Below are 7,292 nucleotides of genomic sequence, written 5' to 3' on the forward strand. Positions count from 1 at the left end.
ACATGGTATATAACATATAATAGGTATAGAATAATCAATTTAGTTATTAAAATTTACAAAATAATAGTTACTTTGGTATAAAAATAAAATAAAAAATATGTTTATTGTGAAGAAAAAATATTAAAATTTTATATAATTATTTACTAATATTCATATTAACCAGTTCAAGTAGTGATTTATCAGTTAAAGCAGTGAAAGTGAATCATTAACATGACCAGTTCAATTCTAACAACTATATATATACTATTTTTTGTTTTTTAAATGAAAATACACGTGTTAATTTTTGTTATAAAAATTTTATATAGTTAATTAAATTTAAAGTTTAACTATTTTTAAGATTGAAAATAATGAAATCAATGAGTAATCAATTTACTTGAGGCTAATCGAGTTAGATCTTGAATATGAAATTTTCAATTACATTTGGTAGTATTTTGAATCTTAAATGTATCTCATTCTTCTATTATAAAGAAGTAAAGATGCGATGCCACTTGAATTAAAATTTAGTACATTTCACCGTTTAAGTAAATTTCAGCTGAAATAAAACTCTAAAGCAATATCGTTCTTGTACCCCATGACTGTAAGACTCAAGACTTTTGAAAAATCTTATTATGAACTCATTTCAAATTATTTATTTAGTGACAGCTTTAATTTCAGAAATTATTTTATTAAAGATAATTAAAGCAAGTTTTGATTAATTGAATTTTGAATAAATTAAGATTTTATCCAATTTTATAATTATTGAGTATTTTTCTATTTACAATTTAAACTTTTAGAAATTCGAAAATAATAAGGTTTGACTATTTAAATTAGAATTTTTATATAAATTTTGTAATTATTGAATTATTTTCTATATTTAAATTATAAAGTTAGTAATTGTAAAATAACAAGAATTTTATATGATTTGGGTTTAATAATTAATATTATTTTTATAATTGAATACTTTATATTTTAGGAATAAAGAAAATTAATTATATTATCTTATATTTTCAATTAGAGTATTTGATTGAAAACCAATTAGTATTTTGATACAACAAATAATATTTTAAAATAATTTTAAGAATTAAATTAGATTTGAAATTAATACTCTTTATACCCTAATTTTTTTAAAAACTTATCCTACTCTAATTAAACCTAAAATTTTTAATTCCGTACACAAACCCTAACCTTAATTAAAATACAATTTTTTTCTTTTTACCCTAAACTCTAGCTGCAGCACACCAACAACACACAGTAGCAGCTACTGCAAAAAGAAAGAAAGAAAGAAAGGAAAAAAAGAAAGAAAAGGAGAGTGAAAGTTGTAATAGGGAGAAGAAGAAGAGAAGAGGGAGAAGTGTCAGAGCCACCGAGCCGTCACTGTTGACGCCATTGAGGGGAGGAGGAGCACGAGCTGAGGAGCTATTGTAAGACCCAGAAATTTCAGAAAATCTTATTATGAGTTAATTTCAATTTATTTATTCATTAAAGATTTTATTTTTATAAACTATTTTATTAAAAATAATTAAATCAAGTTCTAATAATTAAAATAGAAATTTTACTTAATTTTTCAATTACTGAATAATTTTCTATATCTAAACTATAAAGTTTAGTAGCTATAAAAAGATAAGAATTTTATATGACTTAGTTTAAATAATTAAGATTTTAGAATTTAATACTTTAATTTTTATAAGCAAAGAAAATTAATTATATTATTTCTAATGTTAAATTAAAATACTTGATTAAAAGTTAATCAACAAATTGATAATCAAATAATATTTTCAAAGTAATTTTAAGAGATTAAATTAGATTTTTAATTAATACTCTATACTCTTATTTAATTAAAATTACCAAATTTCAGTTTACCCGAAAATCCTTAATTTCACATTTTTTCCAAAAACAAACCCTAATTCTCATATTGAAAACCTTAACCCTAACCTTTTTAACCCACTGCCACTCACCTCTCTCATCCCCACTCCCCACACATGAATGCAACACACAATGGCATCAGAAATTTAAAAGAAAGAAAAAAAGAAAAAAGGGAAAAGGGAACATAAGGGAAAAGAAGAAAGAAAGAAAGAAAAGCAGAAAGGGAGAAAGGAAAGATCGGAGGAATAAGAAGAAGAGAGTAAGGGAGTTGCCGCTCAGCTGATCGCCACCGTTCATCCTCACCACTGCCCGGTGAACCGTCCCCACCGAGCTATCGAAGCTGCCACATCTCGCCGCCGTCTAGCTTGCGTTGCCACCATTCTGCCGAGCTACTGCCATCATCACATGAAATAGAGGGAGAGACAGATGGAGAAGAGTGTCACGGAGTGAAGGGAAGAAGCAGTCGGTCACATCGTCGTTGGGTCCTTGTTCCTCGCCGCGGAAGGAGCTACTCCCAGCCACGATCATCGCTGTCGTTTGAGTTACTGTTGCCGGAAAAGCCTGAGGAGAGAGAGAGATGAGACGACAGGGGAGAGGGGGAAAGCCACCTGCAACTTAGCCGGAGTTCCTATTGCCGTCAGAGACTGCCGCCGCCCTCTCAGCTGCTGCAGTGCTTACCACCCGTCGTGTATGGCTACCGAAGAAGTTGTTGTGGCCGCCGAAACCACTGCTGAAGCTTTTGCAGTTTGGTTCATTCTTTATTCCTTTGTTATGGTAAGGGTCTTCATTTTTGGACCCTTGAAAATCAATATTCTGTTATGTTCGGTTAGAGATTCTGAGGTTTTGGTAACGTATGATCAAATTCTGGTTATTGCGTGTCGCGATTAAAGCTACCGCAACTTGGTTCGATTTTTTCTTAGTCATGGTAAGCCTTTTCGTTCCAAAAAGTCCTTTTGTCACTATTTTGTTATCTTAGCTGAGGTCTTGCAGCGTTATTTATTATATGATTGAGTTTTGGTTATTACATGTTGCAATTAGTGTTACCGTGGTTGCTTCTAAAGTTGTATGGAGTTGTGGTTATGGTTGCCACTGTTGTGGGCCAAGAGAAAAACAAATTTGTGATGCATTTTAGAGTTTTCGAGTTTCGACTATTCAAGGTAGGGGCGTTTTCCTTAAACTCATTTTATTTTTGAAAATTGTTATAAATCGATATTAATGCGAAATGTATATTTTTGTGATTTCGTAAGTCTTATGGATTGGTTTGAGTTGCTTTGGATGATTGTGATTGTTTTTGTGGTTGAATTATTGATTGTTTGAGAAGATTGAATAATTTGGATTATTGATTAATTTTTGTTAAATTGGCGGTGCCAAATTGATTTTCTTGAGATTTGGAAATGTTTTGATATTAGAAATGAGTTTGATTTATTGAAAAGGATTTGAGACATTGGATTTGGATTATTGATTATCGGGAATAATTTTTGAGAATTGAAAATGATTTCAGATATTAGAATTTGTTTGATTTTGGAAATATTTTAAAAGAGTTTGAGGAATGTTTGGATGGGACCCGAGAAGGGTGGCAGAGTCTGAATTTTAGAGGAGATGCTGCCGAGATTTTATAAAAATTAGAAATTTTGTTTGGATAGTTATTTAAAAAGATTTGGATTTAAGGGTTATATGGTTATTTCAGGAAATGATTACGTTTTGAGTTTGATTTACTTAGAAAGGAATGAATTATATTTTGAATTGGGATTGTTGATGAACAGAATGGGAGGATGGATGATGATGATTGAATTTGAGTGAAGGATGATGAGGATTGATTTTAAAGTATGATTTTTGAATGAATTTGGAAATGAGATATGAATTGATGATAATAATGAATTAAAAGTAAATGAAGCTTGTAAAATTGAGACAAATTGTTGACCCTTTGTACATAAGATGTGACCGAGGACTTTAACTCTCTGGGTTCCCCTATTGGCATGTACCAGGACATGTCGGGTTGGTTGTATAACTCATAGTGAGCTCATTAGCTATTGGACAGGCACACATCATATGCATTTGTATGTTTTACTTGGGTGTGCATTGTTTTGGTTTGCCTATCTGTTTAATTTACTTATCTGTTATTTGGCCTACTTGCTGTATTTGCACTCTATCTGTATTTGCTTTGTTTGTATTATATGTGTGTGCAATTGAGAGATCTCTCATGCTGGTGGTGGTGAAGTTGAGGGTTATTTCCCTGATGTGATTATTTGGTTGCTAATTTGGTTGAGTTGCTTAAGTTGGAGGCTGTGATTGGTTTCTAATTGATGTATTAGTAAAGTATGAAAAATTAAGTTGGTTTATTATAGACTTAATGAATCTATATTTGGAACAAGTTGCTCATTCATACAGTCTAAGAAACTGATTAAGATTTTCTTATAAGAAAAAAAGGTTTTAGATTTCTAATAAATTAAATATTGTTTCTTTGAAATGGTTTTGGATGATTAACCACTGGTTTTTAAAAGATCATAGGACGAACAATAATCACTGCTTTGAAATCAATTATTCTCTTAAAATGTATCTTCTTATAACAATTCATAAACCCTCTCTGAGAATCCTTTCGAGGACGATGTTCTCACTCCCCTACAAAATTTCTCTTTCAGTGACAGGTTCAGGAAGATTCGGCACGAAGCCGCGATCGAACTATGGAGTTTTATGTATATATATGTTTTTATTTTCTGTATTTGATTTACTCTTAGATTTCATTTTATTCATCATCATTTGTCATTTTGAAATTTTCAAAGGGCAGGATTTGTATATTAAGAAGTTTTGAATAAGTCTATGTATTTATTATTACATGGATATGATATGTGATTTTATGATTTTAAAGTAAATATTTTTCATTTTCATAATAAAAGATTTGGTTCATATTCATGAAAAATCAATATTAAATAAATATAGTATTAAATTAATGGATTAGAGGTAAGTAACGCCTGAACTTTTAGTACGATCATGAGGTGTTAAGAGTATGGGTGTTACAGCTGTCCCCGACGTCCAGCATTGTCGCGTCTCGCCCGTTGTTGCTGTCTGTTGCTTCCAGTTGTCACTGCCACTGTGGTGCCATCGAGAGGGAAGTCGTCATGTCGCACAGAAGAGAGAGAGAGAGAGAAAGAGAGAGAGAGAGAGAGAGAGAGAGAGAGAGAGTAATGTGCAACCTCTTGAGCATATTGTGTGTGATGAAAAATTGGAAGAAGTTGAGCAAGTGACAAGTCCTACTATTGAAGATGATTCTACACCAACTAATGTGCTATTTGAGATTGTTGAACCTTCCTCATTGTGTTGTGAAATTGATGTTGAGGAGGCTAGAGCACAACCTCCAACACATGACTTGAGCAATGAGGAATGTATAGAAGAAGTTAGTGAACAAGGAATTGAAATTGAAGAAGCTTGCCAAGAGGTGGAGGTAGTCAAAGAAGAGCACAAGGGAATGGCACTTGGAAGATCATTGGGACCACCCCTTCCTAAGTCACCATCATCAATTACGTCATTCAAGTGGGTAAACCTCCTGTCCCTAAGCATCATTGTCCCATTTGAATATGGTTTGCTTGAAATGGATGGTCAACTTAGAGCTCTTTGTGGATTGAAGAGTAAAGGAGAATTGTGTAGTAGTTGACAAAATGATGTTATGCTCATTAAGGTTGAACCTTTAAGGCATATGTCCCATGGTTGGAGGAATGCTAAATTGTATGGATCTAGGAGGAGCATTTGGTGCTCAAATGAGAATTCGGCTTGCTTACCACCCAAATGGAATCATGATGATCAATTAGAAGATGGGTGTGAAAATAAAGTGTGGGATCCCGAATCACAAAAAGAGGATCAATTTCGAGAGCTCATTGTTTGTGAAGAACTCCATCAAAACTTAATGCAAATGACTTGGAATGATGGAGTTTATTGGAGATTCAAGCATTGGTGGAAGTTCAAAGATGAATTCAAGCATAAGCCTTCTTGATTAGAGCTCTCCATAAGTCCAACATGAGGACAATAAATAAAAGTGCTAAGTGGGAGACACCCCACCATGGTAAACTCTTTCCATTCTCTTGTAGATATAATCAATGAATGAATTGAGTTGCCATTATTAGGTAGTTTTCTTTCTCTTTAAACTCTTGCATATCTTTTTTTGATTGTTAGGTTACTTGTTAGATTCATGTTTTGGTTAGAATAGTTGTTTTTGAATTGCACTTTGCTTGAAGTGCAAGTTTTGTTTGTATTGTCTTTGAAAAATTTTTCAAAAGCTAAAAAGATTTTTGTTAAGTTTAAAATTTTGGTTGGTTTAGAGTGTAAATAGGGTAGGAGAGTGTTTAATTCTGTTTTTATGCTTTCTTTAAAAAAAGAGTAAAAAAAAGTGATGCCCATGCGTGCACGTGGCCGACTGGTGCACGAAATTGTGATCATACTTTTTACAACTCCGCACAACTAACCAGCAAGTGCACTGGGTCGTCCAAGTAATACCTTACATGAGTAAAGGTCGATCCCACGGAGATTGTCGGCTTGAAGCAAGCTATGGTTATCTTGTAAATCTTAGTCAGGAGATTAATGATAAAAATGATTTTGTTTATGAAAAGTAAATAATATGAAATAAATGATACTTGTGATTCAGTAATGAGGAACAGGTTGAGGTTCCGGAGATGCTCTGTCGTCTGAATCTCTACTTTCCTACTGTCTTATTCTCCAAACACGCATGGCTTCCTTCCAAGGCAGGCTGTATGATCCTCTCAGTGAAAATAGTCCAAGTACGGTTTCTGCACGGATAATCAACTGTCGGATTTCTCGTCTCGGATGAAAAATACCAGGCACAGCTACCGCACGGCTAATCATCTGTCGGTTCTCACTTGTGTCGGAATAGGATCTCTCTATCCTTTTGCACACTGTCATTGCGCCCAACATTCGTGAGTTTGAATCTCGTCACAGTCATCCCCTTCCAGATCCTACTCGGAACACCACAAACAAGGTTTAGACTTTCTAGATCTCAGGAACGCTGCCAATTGGTTCTAGCCTCTACCACGAAAGTTCCAATCTCACGAACTCGGTCCGTGGATCAGAGACCCAAGAGATACGCACTCAAGCTATCGCCCAATGACTATGTTGAGCTCAGATAGAACGGGAGTGGTTGTCAGGCACGCGTTCATAAAGTTGAGGATAATGATGAGTGTCACAGATCATCATATTCTCTATTTTGAAGTACGAGTGAGTATCTTAGAATAGAATCAAGCGTGATTGAATAGAAAACAATAGTAATTGCATTAATCCATTGAGACACAGCAGAGCTCCCCACCCCACCTATGGTGTTTAGAGACTCATGCCATAGAAGATACAATATGAGATGTAAAATGTCATAAGTTACAAAATGAATCTCTAGAAGTAGTTTTTATACTCAACTAGTAACCTAGGTTTACATAAAAATGAGTAACTAAGTA

Source organism: Arachis duranensis, chromosome 4 (genome assembly GCF_000817695.3).
Source record: "Arachis duranensis cultivar V14167 chromosome 4, aradu.V14167.gnm2.J7QH, whole genome shotgun sequence".
Classification (NCBI taxonomy): Eukaryota; Viridiplantae; Streptophyta; class Magnoliopsida; order Fabales; family Fabaceae; genus Arachis; species Arachis duranensis.